The 24,179-nt window shown below is 43.3% G+C and overlaps 1 long non-coding RNA gene across 1 annotated transcript in view; it reads right to left on the bottom strand.

Moving 5' to 3' along the window:
* Positions 1-24,179, bottom strand: part of LOC137366482 (uncharacterized) — a 40,557-nt gene continuing 16,378 nt past the window's right edge. Inside the window, exons 2-3 of the long non-coding RNA XR_010973383.1 lie at positions 8,656-8,779; positions 1-254 (exon numbers count right to left, since the gene is read on the bottom strand). This is a non-coding gene — a long non-coding RNA (uncharacterized lncRNA). The remainder of the gene's footprint in view (positions 255-8,655; positions 8,780-24,179) is intronic.

A 24,179-nucleotide genomic window follows, 5' to 3' on the forward strand; every position in this document is an offset into this window, starting at 1 on the left:
TTCGGTTGACCCCTACAGATAAATGACAAACCCACGCTAGCATGCATACGCGATACACACATGCAAATAGAGACAGAGTGGAAAAGTTTGAGACAATATCTGAAGAGTTTTTGTTATGGTTCTTCGGGCTCACTGAAGAGTCCTTGATTGTAGGTAGATCTTGCTTTTCGTTGAGGCCCATTATTCTTCTTAAACCTTGTCCATTGTAGGAGACTTTTCTCTTGGGGTTCCTCTGTCTTCAGTGGATTCAGAGGCTTGTGAGAAAGAGATTTTTTTTTTTTTATTTTATTTATTTAGAGATACAGCATTGAAACAGGCCTTTCGGCCCACCCAGTCTGTGCCGACCAACAACCACCCATTTATACTAACCCTACAGTAATCCCTTATTCCCCATCACCTATCTACACTAGGGACCATTTACAACGGCCAATTTACCTATCAGATGGGAGCAGACAGGAGAGATCTTCTCAGTACAGGAGCAAACAGTCTTTCTTTCAGTTCAAACTTTCTGTGGCTAGTTCAAAAGACCCTTAGTTATGTGACCAGCTGGTCTAACCAGTCCTGAATTGTATCATCTTAGCAGTCTCTGGAATGCTCCTCTTACACACAATACCTGGTGATCAAGGTCCATTGTGGGTTGAATGTGTCAGGGAATGGTCCTTTGTCCTTCCAAGCACTGTCTGTTAATATGCAAATGGCTTTCCCAGCCACGGCTGATCTGTTTAACAAGTCATTTCTTTGCTCCAGCAACAGTTTAATATCAATGTTCATGACCAAATTAATGTACCTCATTCTTGGCAGGTGGGGACCCAGCATGACAGTACTATTTACCTTCCTAATTGCTTGTTGTACCTACAAGTTACAAAAAGGACCTGGATAGTTGAGCTTGTGAGTGATGAGTGTTATTTAATGGCAGAAATGCAAAGTCCCGAAAATTGGGAAAGGATAACAACAGCAATATAAGCTACATGTTAATCTATAGACACATCACAACAGAGTGATTTTGGGGATACAACATATATTTAATGTTTACCCAGTTACTGATATGACCAATTATATACTCTATTTTTATTTCAGAATAAAATACACCAACCAGATTTCTTTAATAAGCGACTAAAGTATTAATTTATTATAAAACAAGATGCAAAGCTTTATAGCACAGTTTGAAATATGACAGTAAATATATATATTCCCTTCTAAATACCCAACACACTGGTTAAAGGAAAAATAATGATGCTTTGGCCAAAGTATTTGTTAATTTTTGCAGAAAAAGGATAAAATAACTTATGGTTCAGATGGCATGTAGTCTGGCATCCGAGTACACGTAGACAGGTCACTGGGATCTTTTCAGAAGCAGGACAGACCCAGCAGAGGCGGCGGCACAGTGATATACAATCGGGAGGGAGTTGCCCTTGGAGTCAACATCAACTCCAGACCCCATGAAGTTTCATGACATCAGGTAAAACATGGGCAAGGAAACCTACTGCCCTCCCTCAGCTGATGAATCAGTAATCCATGTTGAACACCACTTGGAGGAAACACTGAGGGTGGCAAGGGCACAGCATGTACTCTGGGTGGGGGATCTCAATGTCCATCACCAAGAGTGGCTTGGTAGTATCACTACTGACCGAGCTGGCTGAGTTCGAAAGGACATAGCTGCTAGACTGGGTCCTTGTATCCAGGAATACTTAGTATCTAGTCCTGCCCTCATTTGAGCCATGTCTCATTTATTGTCACAACATCATTCCTACTGCCAGTACAAAAATAAGTCAGGAAGGAAAGACTGACACAAAGTGCTATTACACCCTGCTACCTATCCTGTGTTTTATTGCACTCTGTGTTTTGCGCAGCGAACACTACTCATGTGCAAGTGAGTTTAGCAATAGGAAGATACAGAAGATGAATGCGCAGCTGGAGAGATGGTGCAGGAGCAAGAGCTTCAGATATCTGGGAACTTGCGATTGGTTCTGGGTGGCATTTTCCGATTAGGCATTCTACAACCTTCTGGACTCAATATTGAGTTCAATAATTTCAGACCATGAGCCCAATTCCTTACTTATTTTTCTTAACCATGTGCTAGTCTTAAACTTATTTTTCATGTTTTTTCTTTTGTACAGAGCTGTTAATTATTCTACCATTAGTACTCTCTTTGGACTCGTGCTTTGTCTTTCGCTACAACCATTTTGTACTCTTGCATTATGTTCCATGACATCTCTGTCATTTAATCTCTCGCCCCTCTGTTCTATCACAGTCCTTTCTTCATGTTCTTCTTCTTCCCCCCCCCCCCCTCCCCCTCCCCACTTGATCAAAGACTGTTAAATTTCTAACTTTTTGCCAGTTCTGATGATAGGTCACAGACCTTAAACGTTAACTCTGTTTTCTCTCAACACAGATGCTGCCAGACCTGCTGAGTATTTCCAGTACTTTCTGTTCTCATTTCAGAGTTCCACCATCCGCAGTATTTTGCTCTTATTTTGGTTCTGGGGAGATGGGAACTGGACTGGGCGGATGGGTTGCACCTGAACAGAGCCCGAACCAATGTCCTTGTGGGCGATTTGCTAGTGCTATTGGGGAGGGTTTACATTAACATGGCAGGGGTTTGGGAACCAGGAGGTAAATTTAGAGAGGAAAACCAAGCTGTACAGATTATTGGGAGAGGCAAATAGTAGTAGAGTAGGAAATAGTAAGGTATTAGGTGGGGTCAGTGTAAGACGGAATGAAATAAGATCTAAATTAGGTTTACTGTGCATGAATGCACAGTGTGGTAATAAAGGTTGGTGAGCTGCAGGCATAGATAGCGACATGGAAATGTGATGTGGCGATAATGGAGACATGACTCAAAAAAAGGTCAGGACTGGATACTAAGTATTCCTGGATTAGAATTAGAACATTACAGCGCAGTACAGGCCCTTCGGCCCTCGATGTTGCGCCGACCTGTGAAACCATCTGACCGACACTACTCCATTTTCATCCATATGTCTATCCAATGACCACTTAAATGCCCTTAAAGTTGGCGAATCTGCTACTGTTGCAGGCAGGGCGTTCCACGCCCCTACTACTCTGAGTAAAGAAACTACCTCTGACATCTGTCCTATATCTATCACCCCTCAACTTAAAGCTATGTCCCCTCGTGTTTGCCATCACCATCCGAGGAAAAAGACTCTCACTATCCACCCTATCTAACCCTCTGATTATCTTATATATCTCTATTAAGTCACCTCTCCTCCTCCTTCTCTCCAACGAAAACAACCTCAAGTCCCTCAGCCTTTCCTCGTAAGACCTTCCCTCCATACCAGGCAACATCCTAGTAAATCTCCTCTGCACCCTTTCCATAGCTTCCACATCCTTCCTATAATGCGGTGACCAGAACTTCACGCAATACTCCAGGTGCAGTCTCACCAGAGTTTTGTACAGCTGCAGCATGACCTCGTGGCTCCGAAACTCGATCCCCCTACTAATAAAAGCTAACACACCATATGCCTTCTTAACAGCCCTATTAACCTGGGTAGCAACCTTCAGGGATTTATTCACCTGGACACCAAGATCTCTCTGTTCATCTACACTACCAAGAATCTTCCCATTAGCCCAGTACTCTGCATTCCTGTTACTCCTTCCAAAGTGAATCACTTCGCACTTTTCCGCATTAAACCCCATTTGCCATCTCTCAGCCCAGCTCTGCAGCCTATTTATGTCCCTCTGAACCCTACAACATCCTTCGGCAATATGCACAACTCCACCGACCTTAGTGTCATCCGCAAATTTACTAACCCACCCTTCTACACCCTCTTCCAGGTCATTTATAAAAATGACAAACAGCAGTGGCCCCAAAACAGATCCTTGCGGTACACCACTAGTAACTAAACTCCAGGATGAACATTTGCCATCAACCACCACCCTCTGTCTTCTTTCAGCTAGCCAATTTCTGATCCAAAGCTCTAAATCACCTTCAACCCCATACTTCCGTATTTTCTGCAATAGCCTACCATGGGGAACCTTATCAAACGCCTTACTGAAATCCATATACACCACATCCACTGCTTTACCCTCATCCACCTGTTTGGTCACCTTCTCGAAAAACTCAATAAGGTTTGTGAGGCACGACCTACCCTTCACAAAACCGTGCTGACTATCGCTAATGAACTTATTCTTTTCAAGATGATTATAAATCCTGTCTCTTATACCCTTTTCCAACATTTTACCCACAACCGAAGTAAGGCTCACAGGTCTATAAACCAGGGCTGTCTTTACTCCCCTTCTTGAACAAGGGGACAACATTTGCTATCCTCCAGTCTTCCGGCACTATTCCTGTCGACAATGACGACATAAAGATCAAGGACAAAGGCTCTGCAATCTCCTCCCTAGCTTCCCAGAGAATCCTAGGATAAATCCCATCTGGCCCAGGGGACTTATCTATTTTCACACTTTCCAAAATTGATAACACCTCCTCCTTGTGAACCTCAATCCCATCTAGCCTAGTAGCCTGAATCTCAGTATTCTCCTCGACAACATTTTCTTTCTCTACTGTAAATACTGACGCAAAATATTCATTTAACGCTTCCCCTATCTCCTCTGATTCCACACACAACTTCCCACTACTATCCTTGATTGGCCCTAATCTAACTCTAGTCATTCTTTTATTCCTGATATACCTATAGAAAGCCTTAGGGTTTTCCCTGATCCTATCCGCCAATGACTTCTCGTGTCCTCTCCTTGCTCTTCTTAGTTCTCTCTTTAGATCCTTCCTGGCTAGCTTGTAACTCTCAAGCGCCCTAACTGAGCCTTCACGTCTCATCCTAACATAAGCCTTCTTCTTCCTCTTGACAAGCGCTTCAACTTCTTTAGTAAACCACGGCTCCCTCGCTCGACAACTTCCTCCCTGCCTCACAGGTACATACTTATCAAGGACACGCAGTAGCTGCTCCTTGAATAAGCTCCACATTTCGATTGTTCCCATCCCCTGCAGTTTCCTTCCCCATCCTACGCATCCTAAATCTTGCCTAATCGCATCATAATTTCCTTTCCCCCAGCTATAATTTTTGCCCTGCGGTATATACCTGTCCCTGCCCATCGCTAAGGTAAACCTAACCGAATTGTGATCACTATCACCAAAGTGCTCACCTACATCTAAATCTAACACCTGGCCGCGTTCATTACCCAGTACCAAATCCAATGTGGCATCGCCCCTGGTTGGTCTGTCTACATACTGTGTCAGAAAACCCTCCTGCACACACTGGACAAAAACTGACCCATCTAAAGTACTCGAACTATAGTATTTCCAGTCGATATTTGGAAAGTTAAAGTCCCCCATTACAACTACCCTGTTACTCTCGCCCCTGTCGAGAATCATCTTCGCTATCCTTTCCTCTACATCTCTGGAACTATTTGGAGGTCTATAAAAGACTCCCAACAGGGTGACCTCACCTCTCCTGTTTCTAACCTCGGCCCATACTACCTCAGTAGACGAGTCCTCAAACGTCCTTTCTGTCGCTGTAATACTCTCCTTGATTAACAATGCCACACCCCCCCCCCTCTTTTACCATCTTCTCTGTTCTTACTGAAACATCTAAATCCCAGAACCTGCAACATCCATTCCTGTCCCTGCTCTACCCATGTCTCCGAAATGGCCACTAAATCGAGATCCCAGGTACCAACCCATGCTGCAAGCTCACCCACCTTATTCCGGATGCTCCTGGCGTTGAAGTAGACACACTTTAAACCAGGTTCTTGCTTGCCAGTGCCCTCTTGCGTCCTTGTAACCTTATCCCTGACCTCACTACTCTCAACATCCTGTACACTGGCACTACATTTTAGGTTCCCATTCCCCTGCTGAATTAGTTTAAACCCCCCCGAAGAGCACTAGCAAATCTCCCCCCCAGGATATTGGTACCCCTCTGGTTCAGGTGCAGACCATCCTGTTTGTAGAGGTCCCACCTACCCCAGAAAGAGCCCCAATTATCCAGGAAACCAAAACCCTCCCTCCTACACCATCCCTGCAGCCACGTGTTCAACTCCTCTCTCTCCCTATTCCTCGCTTCGCTAGCACGTGGCACGGGCAACAACCCAGAGATAACAACTCTGTTTGTTCTCGCTCTAAGCTTCCACCCTAGCTCCCTGAATTTCTGTCTTAAATCCCCATCTCTCTTCCTACCTATGTCGTTGGTGCCTATGTGGACCACGACTTGGGGCTGCTCCCCCTCCCCCTTAAGGATCCCAAAAACACGATCCGAGACATCACGGATACCAAGTATTCCTGGATACAAGGTGTTCAGGAAAGATAGGAAAGGAGGAGCGTTGTTCAACACCCTACCAATGTCCTCTGGCTCCACCCACAAATTTCCCCCTTGGTCCCTAATGGGTCCTACTCTTTCCCTGGTTATCCTCTTCCCATTGATATACTTATAGAATATCTTGGGATTTTCCCTACTTTTACCAGCCAGAGCTTTCTCATATCCCCTCTTTGCTCTCCTAATTGCTTTCTTAAGCTCCATCCTACACTTTCTGTACTCCACTAATGCTTCCATTGATTTGCTCTCCTTGTATTTGCTAAAAGCATCTCTTTTCCTTCTCTCATACCCTGAATGTTTCTGGTCATCCATGGTTCTCTGGGCTTGTTGCTCCTACCTATTACCCTAGAGGGAACATGTTGGGCCTGTACCCTCCCCATTTCCTTTTTGAATGCCCCCCCCCCCCCACCTCCCACTGCTCTTCTGTAGATTTCCCAACAAGTAACTCTTTCCAGTCTAGCTTGGCCAGATCCTGCCTTATTTTACTAAAATTCGCTCTCCCCCAATCCAAAACCTTTTTTTGCAACTTGTCTATTTCTTTCTCCATGACCAGCTTAAATTGTACCATGTTGTGGTCGCTATCACCAAAATGCTCCTCCACCAACACATCAACCACCTGTCCGGCTTCATTCCCCAGAATTAGGTCCAGCACTGCACCCTCCCTTGTTGGATCCTCTACATATTGAGCTAAAAGGTTCTCCTGTATACATTTTAAGAACTTCACTCCATCTAAGCCCTTAACACAATGACTATCCCAATTAACGTTAGGAAAGTTGAAATCACCTAATATAATTACCCTATTATTTTTACACCTCTGCAAATTGCGCACATATTTGCTCCTCAATTTTCTGCTGACTATCTGGGGGTCTATAATAAACACCTAGCAATGTGGCTGTCCCTTTTTTATTCCTAAACTCCACCCATAAAGCTTCATTTGATGCCCCCTCCAAGATATCTCTCCTTACTGCAGTAACTGACTCCTTAACTAATATTGCAATGCTCCCTCCTCTTTTACCCCCTCCTCCGTCTCACCTGAAGATTCTATATCCCGGGATATTGAGCTGCCAATCCTGCCCCTCCCTCAACCATGTCTCCGTGATGGCTACTATATCACAATTCCACGTGTCAATCATTGCCCTTAACTCATCCGTTTTACCTGCAATACTCCTGGCATTAAAGTAGAGGCCTTCCATCCTGGTCTTACTCCCTTGAAACTTACTTCCACTGTATTCCCTCTGACTTGTTCGCTTTCCTGTGTTTTGCTGTGTCCCTATTCTGCTAGGAGTCTGCATCCCCTCCCCCTGCCAAATTAGTTTAAACTCCACCCAACAGCACTAGCAAACCCACCAGCAAGGATGTTAGCCCCCTCTGGTTCAGATGTAGACCGTCCCGCTTGTACAGGTCCCACCTTCCCCAGAAACGGTCCCAGTGGTCCAAGAATCTAAAACCCTCCCTCCTGCACCAACTCTTAAGCCACGCATTCATCTGTGCTATTCTCCTATTTCTATACTCGCTAGCACGTGGCACTGGGAATAATCCAGAGATTACAACCCAAGAGGTCCTGCTTTTTAGTCTAATGCCTAACTCCCTGAATTCTTGATGCAAGACCTCATCCCTCTTTCTACCTATGTCATTGGTACCAACATGTACCATGACCTCTGCCTTATCACCCTCCCCCATCAGGATGCCCTGCAGCCGTTCAGTGACATCCCAGACCCTCGCAACAGGGAGGCAACACACCATCCTGGAGTCACATTGACAGCCACAGTAGCGCCTATCTGTTCCCCTGGCTATAGAATCCCCTATTACTATTGCTCTTCCTCTCTTTCCCCCTTCCTGTGAGGACAGGCTGCTTGCGGTGCCAGAAGCTTGGCTCCGTCTGCACTCCCTGGAGGAACCAGCCTCATCAGCCTCCAAAATGGAAAACCGATTTGCAAGCGGGACCCCAGGGGACTCCTGAACTACCTGCCTGATTCTCTTGGACTGCCTGGTGGTCCCCCATTCCCTTCCTTCCTCAAGTCCCTTCAGCTGCGGTGTGACAACCTCTCTATACGTGCTATCCACAATGCTCTCAGACTCGCAGATGCTCCACAGTGTTTCCAGCCGCCGTTCCAGCTCTGAAACCCGAGCTTCCAGGAGCTGCAGCTGGACATACTTCCTACACACTTGCCAGTCCCGGGGACTGGAAATGTTCCCGACTCCCACATGCAGCAAGAGGAGCAAACCACGGCTTCATGCTCTCCTGCCATGACTAAACCCTTTAAATTTAAAACTTTAGAAGATTATAATTTTTTTTTTAAAACTAAGTCTTGCTAAAACAATGACTTACAATTCAATCCACTTTGAAAAATACCCACCAGGACTTACTCACCAGTCAGCTGTGCTCTTTGGAAACTCTCGGCTCCCCTCACTCTGAGGACAGGTAGGAAATGAAAGGAGCTCCTCGCTCCCTCCTCACCGAACTTCCTCTGTCACCAAACTTCCACTTTAGCACTCTAATGTAAACAAGGTCAGCACTGTAAGATGGCCTACTTTTATACTGACTGACCCTAGCCCCTGAAAATTGGTTTAAGCCAATTCTCTAATTAACAAGGTGCAGCTGCAAGCAGAGCCTGAGTGAACTCTGTTTAAAGCTGGTCTAAAACTCACCTTCTCCAACCCAAACAGCAACTGTTAAGTTAATCTGCGAAATAAAAGACAGACTAGACTTAAAATAAAATTAACCCTTAATTATCCTCAGTCACCAAACTCCCACTTTAACACACTAATGCAACCCAAGTCAGCACTCCAGTGCAAACAAAGAGGCATAGATTACAAAAGCAGGGAGGTCACGTTGAAGTTGTACAGAACTTTGGTAAGGCCACAGCTGGAGTACTGTGTGCAATTCTGGTCGCCACATTATAGGAAGGATGTGATTGCATTGGAGGGGGTGCAGAGGCGATTCACCAGGATGTTGCCTGGGATGGAACATTTAAGCTATGAAGAGAGGTTGGATAGGCTTGGGTTGTTTTCACTGGAGCAGAGAAGACTGAGGGGTGACCTGATCGAGGTGTACAAGATTATGAGGGGCATGGACAGGGTGGATAGGGAACAGCTGTTCCCCTTAGTTGAAGGGTCAGTTACGAGGGGTCACAAGTTTAAGGTGAGGGGTGGGAGGTTTAAGGGGGATTTGAGCAAGAACTTTTTTATCCAGAGGGTGGTGACAGTCTGGAATGCCCTGCCTGGGAAGGTGGTAGAGGCAGATTGCCTCACATCCTTTAAAAAGTGCCTGGATGAGCACTTGGCACGTCATAACATTCAAGGCTATGGGCCAAGTGCTGGCAAATGGGATTAGGTAGACAGGACAGGTGTTTTAATTCATCGGTGCAGACTCGATGGGCCGAAGGGCCTCTTCTGCACTGCATTATTCTGTGATTCTGCCGATTCAACTAGATTCTGCATAGACTACAGAAAGGTTAATGCAGTAACAATAGCAGACTCCTACCCAAATCCTTGCTTGGAAGTCTGTATTGACAGAGTGGGCAGTGCCACGTTTCTTACAAAAATAGATTTGTCAAAAGGATACTGGCAGGTTCCTTTAACACCCCAAGCCAAAGAAATATTGGCCTTTGTGATGCCATTCAGGCTAAAAAAATGCCCCAGCCACTTTTCAGAGACTAATGAACCAAGTGGTAGCCAGTGTTCCTAACTGTGTGGTTTACCCTGATGATGTGCTGCTCTACAGTGACACTTGGAAGGACCACTTGGAACAAAAAGAAGCTCTGTTTAGAATATTACAATCGACTGAATTTGCAAAAGCGAGAATAACCTACCTCAGGCATATAGTAGGGCAAGGAAAAGTGTTGCCAAGAGCAGCAAAAGTACAAGCATTGGTGGAGTTCGCTACCCCTAAGACCAAGCGAGAAATCATGAGGTTTTTGGGGATGTCTGGTTTCTACTGCAAGTTTGTACCAAATTTTAATACTACAGCTGCTCCATTGACAGATTTGCTACAAAAAAAACCCAAGGTGGTCAGGGGAGTGCCAAGCATCTTTTGAGTGGCTGAAAGCTATTTTGATTAATGAACCATTGTTGGTTGCTCGAAATTTCACTAAGCCCTTCAGGATGGCCATTGATGTTTGTGACCTGGGGGGTCGGTGCAGTCCTGTTACAAGACAATGAGTCCGGCATAGAAAGGCCAGTGGGATGCTTTTCCCAAAAGCTAAATCGACACCAAAAAAGATACTGAATTGTGGAAAAAGAAACCCTGGGCTTATTACTAGCTCTTAAGCATATTGAAGTCTATGTCTGTCACGACTACAAAGAAACTGGTATATACTGATCACAACCCTTTGTGGAAAAATTCAAAAACCGGAATGCCAGACTATTCCCATGGAGTTTACTATTACAACCTTGATTACTTAAAGATTATCCACATTTCAGGAAAAAATCATGTAATTGCGGATGCTTTGTCTAGAATATGACTTCGCTTTGAGTTATCTGAGTGCAAAGATGGTACAAAGCCGAACTTTATTAGCTACAGGCAAAGAGTTAATGAAAATGAGTGTGTAAATGTGTTTTAATATTTTTCGCCTTGTTTTTTCATTCTTTGAAATGGTGACACGTTTGACAATGGTGTTTCATTCCTCCAAGGATGGAGGTGTTACGAAAGTACTTCAATTTTTAAAAATATTTTATTTTTTGAGGACTTGTTAAAACTGAAAAGATTCCATGGATGTGTTTTTTTTAACCAAGTTCACCGAAAGGACACTTGAGATCTTGCTTGAAAAAACACCTGTGCTGGAAGTCATGTGCTTTGGGCTCAGTAAACAACAGAACCCTTGGTGACCTGGGAAAAATGGTTAGAGAGAAGCCACATGTCAAGGTTTATGGAGGTCAGGTGGTCAACTCTGTTTGGGGTTTGGATATTGTTTCCAGTTTAATTGGGGTGTGAACTGTTTGAAGACAGTTGGTGTGTTCCTGCAAAGGAGAAAGAAACACCCAGCTCACCTCCATCTCTCCCTCTTTGAAGAAATCCTGCAAAGATCCAGTGTGGGAGAGCTAAAATATCCCTGGTGCTGTATAGCTCCTGAGAAGCTGGAAAAAATCCTGCAATTCAAGTGTGTGCTGGTGGAAAACCCTGATCCACATTTCTCCTAGAAAGCCTACCAGAATAATTCTTGACATCTCCAGAACCAACTGCTTCTGAAACGATCCCAGTGACCCATCTCCGTATACCCGACCAAAGGGATAACTGACATCCTTCCATATCTTCTCTTTTTTTCATCATGAATTAGCAAGTATTTGGCCAAAATAATCTTTTGTGGAACAGACCTCGGCAGAGAGAACTTCTGTATTTTTCCCAGTGTGCGTGAGTGTAATTAGGGAATTTAAACAGGGAACTTTCATATTTCAATCTGTGTCTTAATGCTTTGCTTCATTAATGGTAAGTCTGGTTTTATAATAAACTGATAATTTTGTTGTTAAAGAAACCTGGTTGGTGTATTTTATTCTGGGATATAAAAAATAGGGTTTATGATTGGCTGTATCAGTAACCGGATAAATATTTAAATATAGGTTGCAACCTGTGGAGAAGTGGAACTAGAAAAGACAATGCACTCCTCCTGATAACTCAGTTATAGAGTTTCTACTTTGGATGCAAACAGTGATTGTAGTGCAAATTATGCCCCAAATTCCACCTTTTTTGAAGTGTTTCCTCCCTCCCCAGTTTCTGCAGAAACTCATTTGCATATTGCTGAATGCAAAAACCACCTGACCCAGCACTATTGGGCAGCATTTAAAACATTTTCTGCTTTAAAAAGTATTTCCTTATATTTAAGTGGGATAACTTGCTACAGATTGATTAATACAGCTGAAAATAGATTTATTGCATGATGTAAGCATTTTAAGTCACAATGTCATTGCATCATTTGTCAGTAACCAAATTTTAAATGACTGAAAATGACTTTTAAAATATACAAAACTATTTTCTAGTTTGATTGGGTACCATAGTGAGCTCCTTAGGTTTTCAATGATTTAAAAAAAATACTATTACTTGCAATGCCTTCCTTCCCATCCTGTTCCTGCACCGTTGCCTCTGGGGTACCCCGAATGATCTCAGCATGCCTGGGGTTGGGAGAGAGAAAGCAGCCAGGATTCCTGCTCCTGATTACTATCAAGTGATCTGAGCTGGAATGTGTGTATTGAATTTTGATGCCCTCCACTTTCAAAAGGCCTGGTGATACTCACTATCCATTCACGATCCATTCTAACCAAGTTACGATCCTGCAGGGATCTCAAATCGATCAATAGCTCATCCTCTGATCCATATGGCCATTAACTCAGGAGAGACCAAGGCTCTGCTCCTTTGTAACATCAATGGTTTCCTCCACTGATCACCAAATCCCAACCACTCTTTTGCTGATGATACCATTCTACATTCAGCAACATGCTTCAGACTGCAAGCTGTAGTGATGTGATTGAATCCACATCTTGATTTCCTCTAATCCTTCGATGAGTTAATAAAAGTTTTGATTCTTTCAGTTCTTCAAGGATACGATTAAATTATAACTCTTGACTCTACCCAACAGCTAAATATTTCTTCCCACAGTCCTTCATCTATTAACATTCATTCTCACCTCCCCAACTTTGCTAAGCTTCCCTTTTTATACCAAACACGATTTTCCTCTCAACAACTCTTAACTCTATGAAGTCTAAGTCTATTCAATGCTACAATACTGCTGCAAATCTGCATTCTTCCAGCAATTCTGTCACATTCCTGGACACAATTGGAATGTTTTTAATTCAATCTCTAAATATGGGCATAGCTAGCAAGGCTGGCATTTATTGCCCATCCCTAGTGGTTATCAAGGGTAGTGATGGGCTGCCTACTTGAGCCACTGAAGTCAGCGTTAGAGGCTTGCTACCCGCCCCGAATCTGACAGGACCCGATGACGTGTCGGGTTCGGGTCGGGCCGGGCCCGGCCCATCATCAGGATCCAGCTTTCGGGCTCAGGTCGGGCCGAGTCCAGATCGAGTCGGGCCGAGCTGGACACACACGGTAAGTGCTCTGCTGTTAAGTATTGAAATTAAAAAACTTACCTGAGCTGGGAGTCCGGGACGAAACGGAGTCTGCGCAGTGAGCGAGTGACGTCACTATGATGTCATCATGCATGCGCTGCAGCTTCTTGCAGGTTCGGTGTCAGGAAGGTAAGTAAACAATGGTCAGGTCGAGTTGGGGTGGGTTCGGGGTAAAATTGCAGGGGCTCGAGTCGGGTCGGGTTCGGGTCCACTGTGGTTCTGTCGAGTTCGGGTCGGGTTCCTTTTTCCCGACCTGAGCAGGCCTCTAGTCAGCGTGGTGAAGGTACTTCCACATTCCAGTTAGGTAGGGTGTGCCAGAATTTTGATCCAATGACCAATGACAATGAAAGAAATATGATGAAGTCGGGATAGTGTGTGACCTGGAGGGGAATCTTGTGGTGATGATTTATGTTCTCTTGCATGTGTTGCCCTGGTCCTTCTAAGTAGTGCAGGCCCTGGGTTTCGGTGGCGCTATCAAAGAAGCCTTCATACAAACAATCTTAACATGTACAGCATGCAGTGCAGAGTAGAGTGTGAATATTATGTTTGCAACCAGAACTTCAAATATGGAAGAAGGTTATGAACTTTCATCAGTTAGCTAATAACATTAAACTCTGAATATTTAATTCCTAAATGCAAGCTGCATATTCATCAGGTTAAAAAAGAAAGACTTGCATTTATATAGTGCTTTTCATTACCACCAACTGTCCCAAAGTGCTTTATAGTCAACAAAGTACTTTTGAAGTGTAGTCATTGTCATAATGTAGGAAACGTAGCAGCTAATTTGTGCACAGCAAGCTCCCACTAACAACAATGTGGTAATGACAAGATAATTTTTTTTTTGTGATGTTGATTTGGGGATGAATATTGGCCAGGATACCAGGCTAACTCTCCTGCTCTTCTTCAAAATAATGTCACAGGATCTTTTATCTCTGTTTGAGAGAGCAGACGGGTCCCCGGTTTAATGTCTCATCTGAAAGACAACACCTCTGACAGTGCAGCACTGCTTCAGTACTGCGCTAAAGTGTCAGCAAGATTGTTGTGCTCAAGTTCTGAAGTGAGACTTGAACCCACAACCTTGTGACTCAGGCAAGAGTGCTAACCACTGAACCATGGCTAACACACAAGTGGATACAACTACCTACGGCACCTATCACTTTAGATATGGAACATCTGTTAACGTCTGTAATCTTTTTTGATAGTTTATCACTTGTTCTTGTGCTGAGATTGTGCATCTGTTTCCTGCTTATATGCAAGTACTGAAAGTCGGAACTCAAACCAGGAAATGGAGTACAAATGCTTTAAAACGTGCAGATTCTTCTTGAACCCTTTAGCGCTAAAGAAAATCTAGGCCAGTGAGTCTACCATCAGTGGTAGGGAAACTATTGAAAAAAATTCTGAGGGACAGGATTAATCTCCACTTGAAAAGGCAGGGATTAATCAAGGATAATCAGCATGGGTTTGCCAGTGGGAAATCACAAACTTGATTGAATTTTTCGAGGAGGTGACTAGGTGTGCAGATGAGGGTAAAGCAGTTGATGTAGTCTACATGGACTTCAGTAAGGTTTTTGATAAGGTCCCGCATGGGAGATTGGTCAAGAAGGTAAGAGCCCGTGGGATCCAGGAAATTTGGCAAATTGGATCCAAAATCGGCTTAGTGGCAGGAGGTAGAGGCTGATGGTTGAGGGTTGTTTTTGCGATTGGAAGCCTGTGATCAGTTGTGTACCGCAGGGATTGGTGCTGGGACCCTTGCTGTTTGTAGTGTACATTAACGATTTAGACGTGAATATACGAGGTATGATCAATAAGTTCGCAGATGGCACGAGAATTGGTGGTGTTGTAAATAGTGAGGAGGAAAGCCTTAGATTACAGGACGATACAGATGGGCTGAGCAGTGGCAAATGGAATTTAATGCTGAGAAGTGTGAGGTGATGCATTTTGGAAGGACTAACAAGGCAAGGGAATATACAATGGATGGCAGGACCCTAGGAAGTACAGAGGGTCAGAGGGACCATGGTGTACTTGTCCATGGATCACCAAAGGCAGCAGCACAGGTAGATAAGGTGGTTAGGAAGGTATATGGGATACCTGCCTTTATTAGCCGAGGCACAGAATATAAGAGCAGGGAGGTTATGATGGAGCTGTATAAAACGCTAGTTAAGCCACAGCTGAGTACTGTGTGCAGTTCTGGTCACCACACTATAGAAAGGATGTGATTGCACTGGAGAGGGTGCAGAGGAGATTCACCAGGATGTTGCCTGGGCTGGAGCATTTCAGCTATGAAGGATAGGCTAGGGTTGTTTTCCTTAGAGCGGAGAAGGATGAGGGGGGACATGATTGAGTTATACAAAATTATGAGGGGCATAGATAGGTTAGATAGGAAGAAACTTTTTCAATAACCAGGGGGCATAGATTTAAGGTAAGGGGCAGAAAGTTTAGAGGGGATTTGAGGAAAACATTTTTCACCCAGAGGGTGTTGGAATCTGGAACACACTGCCTGAAGGGGTGGTAGAGGCAGGAACCCTCACAACTTTTAAAAAGTATTTAGATGTGCACTTGAAACGTCATAGCATACAAGGCTACGGGCCAAGTGCTGGAAAATGGGATTAGAATAGATATGCTTGATGGCTGGCACGGACACAGTGGGCCAAAGAGCCTGTTTCTGTGCTGTATAACTCTATGACTCTATAATACAACCGGAGTGCAGCATAGGAAACCTCTCCTAGTCTTCATCAAGGGGCCATAGGGTTCTCTAAATACTTAACTGAGAGCTAAACAAGATCACAGGCTCGATTCTCAGTCTGTTCTTGGTGCCTAGTCTTATCTCAGCCAAAGAAGTTACACACCATTCTGATTTGGACATATATAGACATTCATTTGTCATTACTGGGTCACAATCCTGGCATTCTCCACCTAATATCAATGACAGAAACATTAGCCACTTTCTCAGGACAACTAAGGATAGGCAATAAATATCACCAGAACAAATTTTTAAAAAACCATCAAGGGGAGGATAGAAATACGAGGAAACAGCACTATCTTTATGCAAAATGTGGTAGGCACTGCTGAATGACCTGCAACACCACGGTAATGATCCACTCTTATCAGTTCCTATCTCAGTCCCATGTGTGCAAGTGACAAAACATCTTGTTATAGTGGGGGAAAGAGAAAGGAATGAGATAAACTTTCTCTGCTGCCACTAGTGCCAGCCTGGTAGCAAGATATAAGGGGCTAGACAAAATTAATTTTAAAAAGAAATAGTTCTTTTTTATTCGTTCATGGGATGTGGGCGTCACTGGCTAGGCCAGCATTTATTACCCATCCCGAATTGCCCTTGAGAAGGTGATGGTGAGCTGCCTTCTTGAACCGCTGCAGTCCATGTGGGGTAAGTATACCAACAGTGCTGCTGGGAAGGGATTTTGACCCAGTAACAGTGAAGGAATGATATAGTTCCAAGTCAGGATGGTGTGTGGCTTGGAGGGGAACTTGCCATGTGGTGTTCCCATGCATCTGCTGCCCTTGTCCTTCTCGGTGAAAAGGAGTTTATAGGTCTATGGGGAAAAAGCTGTGGAGAGGGACTGATTGATAACTTCTTCAAAGAGCTGGTACAGGCAAGATAGGCGGAAAGACCTCCTACTGTGCTGCACGATTCGATGATTCTAAGAGTAATCAGGAATGGCATTTTTCTCTCCATCGCCCTTGTTCACTGAACTCATTATAGCACCCCAAATGCATTGTAGTCCTGGTCTTTATGGCTCAGTACCCTATGCAGCGGTCCATTTACCCATTGTTGCTGCTGTTTCTTGTCTGCCTGCCTGAGAATGCAGAATTTAATTTTGCTCTGCATTAGTACAAAACCTGCAGCATAAAAAAAGACTACATTGCAACAGTATTTACACTTCAAAAGTACTTCATTGGCTGTAAAACACGGGTGTGCAAGATGCTACAGGTTGGACGTCCAAAATCCAGCTGTCCGAAAACCGGACGTTTTTGAAAATCTTCCATTTGATATTCATTTAAATGAAATTCAGACTTGTTGTCCAAATACCGGGACAATTCAGCAAGTTGCTAGTTTCAAGCTATGAGCTGACCCGAACAGCCCTCGACCCTTCCCAAACCGCCCAACCTGTGATTTCCTGTGTTTTTTGCCATCGCACTTCAAAAAGGAAGCATAGTCTATAGCCAAGAAAATGGAATTACTGCAGAAATTAGACAGAAGTGCATCGGTGCAAAAGCTGAGTGAGAAGTATGGGGTCGGTATCTCCACCATTTATGATTTAAAGAAATGCTAGAAAATCCTATTGCTGGCCCATCATCTACCCCAGATGTACCAGCTGAGCCCTTTCCCTCAAGCTCAACCTTCAGTCAGATGTAAATAACCCAGTATCCATTTTTGTGCACCTTACTTCGGAAGCAGATAACAGGAAGAATGCTTGGTAAGTACGAAAAAAGTTTTTTTTTCAAACATTATGTATACATTATTATATATTCTTTTTCATACTTTATATCATGTATCTCTTATTTATTAAATTTGGCCTAGCATAAGCTACCTGAGTTGGTTGTCCAAAATCCGGGAAAATCCAAAATCTGGCACGGTCTCGGTCCCGAGGGTGCCAGAATTTGGACATCCAACCTATTAATAAATGCAAGTCTTTTTCTTTTCTCCAATAAACTGGCATACAGTGAGCTAAAGCAGAGCACAATGTTCCTGAGGATTTGAGACAGGAAGAAGGCTACGTTCCGATCCTCTGAGACACACAACAGTATCAATACTAAGAGGGGAGATTTCATGAACTCCACCAAGACAGAGCAGTTTTCTCTTGAGTCAAGTCAGCATTGTAGACATATGCGTTTGCAATATTTTCTCCCAGTATCCATCAAAGATAGCATTATCAAAAGTGAGAGAATTACAAATAGAATTCTGTTTTTCATAAAGTATTGCATTCTGTGCTCATTACCTTTTAAAGCGAAGCTGATAAAGTAACAAACACATCAGTCCATAGGTGGGGCACTGGGTTGCAAGTTGAGAATGATTTAACTTGGTGTCTTACATTCTTCCCAATCTTGTATTTCTGAACTCGGCTTAAAATCAAAATGTCATCAAAACGGGCTATACCGATGATTTTTTTAATCCATCGCTTGGAACCTGAATTAAACTTTAAAAAAGGAGAAAAAGAACTGATATAATCGCTGCTAGGAGCTAAAATGGCCACCACAATTTGCATCAAAATACCCTACGTACCAAGATATTGAGGTGGACCTGCCTGTCTGAATAGCCCTCATCCAGAACAATGGCTTGAGCAGTTTGAATGAGTTACCTGGTATCGCCTTCATTAGCAAGACATTCAAAGCCATCTTGGAACATTAACACTAGTGGAGACGATCCCCTCAAGGGGTAAACACTGAATCAATGAGACCTGAGAGAGACTGAAACTCTTAGACTTGGATCTCATTGAAGTGCAAAGAGAATACACTGGGACAATCCTGTGACAGTCTCTCCATCTGCGTGAAAACTTGTTTTCTTTTGGCTACATCAGACAAGCACCTGAGTTTTAACCAGTGCAGGACCCAAGTGGGGGTCTGTCTCTCTCTCTCCCATTCTCTCCAGGCAATGCTGTAAGTTCCAACCCTGCCTGTGGGCTGCAAAACATCCAAGTCTAACCTTGCTGCAGACAGAAACTCCAGGGAGAAAACCATCTACATCACTCTCTCCAAGAAAATCCTGAACCAGGTGGCCACCTCTACCAACCAGAAACTTCAGGACCACAAGTTCATCTGAAGACAGCTGAATTACCAGACTCTACAGACTGTATATTCTTTTATTTGTTCTGGACTCTAATACAATCAATCTACTCTTCTTCACACTGTAACCTAGTGCACGATTCTCATGTGTGTGTGAAAGTTGAAGTGTAGTTTTGATTTTTAGGTACAATAAATTAACCTCTCTCTTGTTTAAACACAAGAAAACCTGTCTGATTGGTAAGCACATCCACTGTTTAAAAGAAATAAAAATCTGTTATGGTCTTATAAGAGGGAAGCCTTTCGACTCCTCCTTACCTGATCGTAACAAAATGTTATTCCTGTTGTCAGTGAGTTAAAGAACTGGGTCTGTTCCATGTCATGTAAAATCACTGTGCATAATTTAGCATTATTTCGGGATTGTTCAGCATGAGCTGAATCACAGAATGTAATCACCTAACGTTATACATAGTGTTCTGAATTTTGCAAGTAAGGGTCTGGTTGAGTACGGTCAGTACTCTGCCTATTGTGAATAATACTTGCTAAACAATCCCGAGTGTGCTAAGAATTACACTAACAACCAATTTACTATGATCAGTCGGACTTGCAATGTGGCTCACTTACTCTTGCTAGAAGCTACATATATTCATACGCAGAGAACTGTCCTCTGAAGGAAAAAGGAACATGCCCAGGCGTTGCACCTTTTTTGCATTAAACAAAAGCTTGGGGACAATAGTTCCCTGGTGCATTCTCCATGACAACGGCTCGACCAATCATAGTGGACTTGCCAACTAATATGTACCTTTTTCTCATGCAGTATAAATTATTGCTCTCTTTAAAATGTCATTTTTGTGTCTGTCCTGATGAGTGCAAGAAAAGCTTTGACAGCATCTCTCTTTTTTCAGCAATACTCAAGTTCTGTACTACCAAGTGACGAATATTAGAACTGTTTTCCTTGACTGGTTGATGCTGTCTATTGCTTTTAGCAGTTAGTGCAGTGGGTCCTCAGGAGTGCGGCAATATTTGCAAGTGGTCCCCAGAAGTGCATTGATTTTCATAGAGTGTCCCTCACGTAAAAGCTTGAGAATCACTGCTCTAATCATCCACAAGAGGAAACATCCTCTCCACATTCACCTTGTCAAGACCATTAAGGATCTTATAAACTTCAATCAAATCTCCCCTCGCTCTTCTAAACTCCAGTGAAAACAAGCCCAGTCTGTCCAACCTTTCCTCATAAGACAACCCGTTCATTCCAGATATCAATCTAGTAAACATCCTCTGAACCACCTACAATGCATTTACATCCTTCCTTAAATAAGGAGACCAAAACTGCATACAATATTCGAGATGTGGTGTCACCAATGTCCTGTATAACTGAAGCATAACATCCTTACTTTTATTTTCGATTCCCCTCATAATAAAGGATAGCATTCCATTAGTCTTCATTAGTGCTGTACCTGCATACTAACCTTTTTAAAAATTCATTCCTGGGATGTGGGTGTCGCTTGCTAGCCCAGCATATATTGCTCATCCCTAATTGCCCTTGAGAAGGTGGTGGTGAGCTGCCTTTTCATTTTATTTTTTTTTATTTAGAGATACAGCACTGAAACAGGCCCTTCGGCCCACCGAGTCTGTGCCGACCAACAACCACCCATTTAAACTAATCCTACATTAATCCCATATTCTCTACCACATCCCCACCATTCTCCTACCACCTGCCTACACTAGGGGCAATTTACAATTGCCAATTTACCTATCAACCTGCAAGTCTTTGGAGGTGGGAGGAAACCGGAGCACCCGGCAGAAACACACGCAGACACAGGGAGAACTTGCAAACTCCGCACAGGCAGTACCCAGAACTGGTCGCTGGAGCTGTGAGGCTGCAGTGCAAACCACTGCGCCTTCTTGAACCACTGCAGTCCACGTGGAGTAGGTACACCACAGTGCTGTTCGGAAGGGAGTTCCAGGATTTTGACCCAGTGACTGATTCACATTACCAAACAAAATTTGATTCTGAGCTACATAAGGAGTTACAATGATCGATGAACAAAAGCTTAGTCAAAGAGGTCGGTTTTAATGAGCGTCTAAAACGAAGTAAAAGCAGTCAGGAGATGTGAGGTTTAGGGAGAGAATTCCAGACCTTGGGGCCTTCGCAACAAAAGGGATGGCCGCCAGTGGTGGAGTGATTAAAATTGGGGATGCACAAGAGGCCAGAATTGTTGCAGTGCAGATATTTCGGAGGTTGTAGGGGTGGACGATGGATGAATGGGATTTAGTGTGAGTCAGGACATGGGCAGCAGTGTTTTGCTTAATACAAGTTTATGGAGAGTAGAATGTAGGAGGCCGGCCAGGAGTAGGTTGGAATAGTTAAGTTTAGAGGTGACTCTGAGGCTTTCAGCAGCAGATGAGCTGAGGCAGAGGAAAAGTCAGGCAATGTTAATGATGGGGAAATAGGCGGTCTTAGCGATGGCATGGATGCATGGTTGGAAGCGCACCGTGGGGTCAAATATGACAGTATAGTTGCAAACAGTCTAGTTCAGCCACAGACTGTTGCCAGAGAGATGGATGGAGTCAAAGTGCTGAAAATACTCAGCAGGTCTGGCAGCATCTGTGGAGAGAGAAGCAGAGTTAATGTTTCAGGTCTGTGACCTTTCATCAGAACCCTGAAAGGTCACAGACCTGAAACATTAACTCTGCTTCTCTCTCCATAGATGCTGCCTGACCTGCTGAGTATTTCCGGCAATTTCTGTTTTTATTTCAGATTGCCAGTATCTGCAGTATTTTGCTTTTAATTGGGGTGGAGTTGGTGGCTAGGGTTTTAGAAATTGGGACTTTGCACTGCAGTCAAACAGGATGTGTGGAATCCTACCTTTCTTCCTCTGTATTAATGTTCCTCATATCTTTTTGACATAGTTAGCTACAAATTCACAAATACTAAGGTTCCAATGTGCCTTCATTCCTTAACTCCCATAAGCATGGAATGACCAGGGATGTCCACTGCCCATGAACAGTTCATTTAGACTTTGATGTGACATTGACCCAAAATACCCAACTGAAGGAGGCCAGTGACCAGTCCTAGATAAATAAAGCTGTGCAACTTCTGTCAACCATCAGTGTAACTGAATAGAAACTGAGAGAACATGAGATCAAGCTTAAAAGAGGAAGGGTACAGTGTTATGAGAGTGCTTTTTTTTTGTAAAATATGTTTTTAAGGACTTAAAGTTGAATTATGGACATTGATTCATCTGGAGGCTTGAAGAGATGCTGAACTTTGTGCTTTTTTTTTAAAGAGAAGTCACCGGAAGGTTTCTGGACATTGCTTGTAAACAAGCCTTTATTGGAAGGCACCTGTCTTCAGATAAAATACCAGCAGGGAGCTTGTTGTTTTGACTTTGGGATTTGTTAACAAAGAAGTGACAGGTCAAGATTTATCGAGGTCAGGGGGCTTGACTTCTGGAATGTTTTTGGTTTCACTTTGAATTATTAAAAAAGGCAGTTGTTTTTTGCCTGCCAAGAAAAACCCAACTCATTTCTTTCTTGAAGAGAAACCCTGCATATCCAGTGTGTCAGTCTCCTCTTTCTTCCTGTATCTGAAGAAACCCTGCCTATCGAATGCGTGGGAACTGAAACTCCTGTTGCCGCATTTCTGCTGTAAGGCCTATCTGAAGCCTCTGTAGCTACATTTTTGGAAAGCCCACCCAAATTGATCTTCAACGTCGCCTGCAAAGAACTGTTCTAGGAAGATTCTAGTGACAACCACCTATACGCAATTGAGATGCCAAACCAAAACAAAGGACATCTTTCCATATTTTTTCTTTTTCTTCAAGAATGAGCAAGTATTCAGCCTAAGTGTTTTTTTTGTAATAGAGTTCGAAACCAAAATCCCTTTTATGTGTGTGTGCGCACAAGTGAGAGGGACTAAGGAAAAAAGGGAACTTTAAATTTCAATCTGTGTATTTATGCTTTACTTCATTACTGGTTAAGACTTGTTTTATAATAAACTGACCATTTTGTTGTTTGTTAAAGAAACGTGGTTGGTGTGTTTTATTCTGGGATAAAAATAGAGTCTATTATTGACTGTATCAGTAAGTGGGAAAAATTTTAAATATATGTCATGACCCATGGAGAAGTGGAACTAGAACAGTGCCTCGGTCATAAGATACAATTGGGGGCTCTTTGCGGGATAAACCCAATGCTGACTATGTACAATTATAAGTGGGGTAATAATAATTGAAAAAGGAAAAATAAAAAGAACCAGGTTTCTTGTGTAATAGAGTAAAGTCTACACCACCAGAACATCTTTAACAATTGCTGCAACTTTCCTGGGGACGGAGGATGTAGCCCTGAGTGATTTGAGGAATTTAACCAAGGTTAAGCTAATAGAATTGGCAGCAAAATTGGGGTTCGAGTTAAAACCAGGAGCTAAGAAAACAGACATAATTGAAGTAATAGCACAACATTTGCAAATGGAAGAAAGCAAACCAGAGGGTAATGCAGTTGAATTAGCTAAAATTGAGTTACAGATGAAGCAGCTTCAGCAGGAAAAAGATTTGAAAAAACTTGAGCAGTAACAGGAAATAGAAAAACTTGAGCTTGAACAGAAAAAGGAGGAAAAAGAATTGAAAAAACTTGCACTTGAAAGAAAATTGACAATGAAGAAACTTGAACTTGAGGAAAAGGAAAGGAAAAGAGAAAGAGAAGGAAAATAATTTGAATTAAAAATGATATTACTAAGACAAAGGAGTGGCCTTGGCTTCAAGGAAAGTTATGGTGAGGAAAGATCTGACTCCAGCCCAGGACCCAGTGGAGAACTGTTTAAATTTGTACAAGACCTCCTTAAGTTTGAGGAAAGTGACATAGAGGTATTTTTCTTTCTTTTCAAAAGCTAGCCAAACAGAAGAAATGGCCAAAGGAAAGCTGGACACTGCTTATGTAAAGCAGGTTGATGGGCAGAGCTCATGAAGTTTATGCCATGCTTTCTGAGGAGACTTCTGCAGATTATGAGATGGCAAAAAAGGCTATTCTCGCTGCGTATGAGTTAGTCCTTGAAGCGACAGGCAGAAGTTTTTGGAACCTCCGGAGATTGTCCGGGCAGAC

The sequence above is a fragment of the Heterodontus francisci genome, chromosome 3, assembly GCF_036365525.1.
Source record: "Heterodontus francisci isolate sHetFra1 chromosome 3, sHetFra1.hap1, whole genome shotgun sequence".
In the NCBI taxonomy this organism is placed as follows: domain Eukaryota; kingdom Metazoa; phylum Chordata; class Chondrichthyes; order Heterodontiformes; family Heterodontidae; genus Heterodontus; species Heterodontus francisci.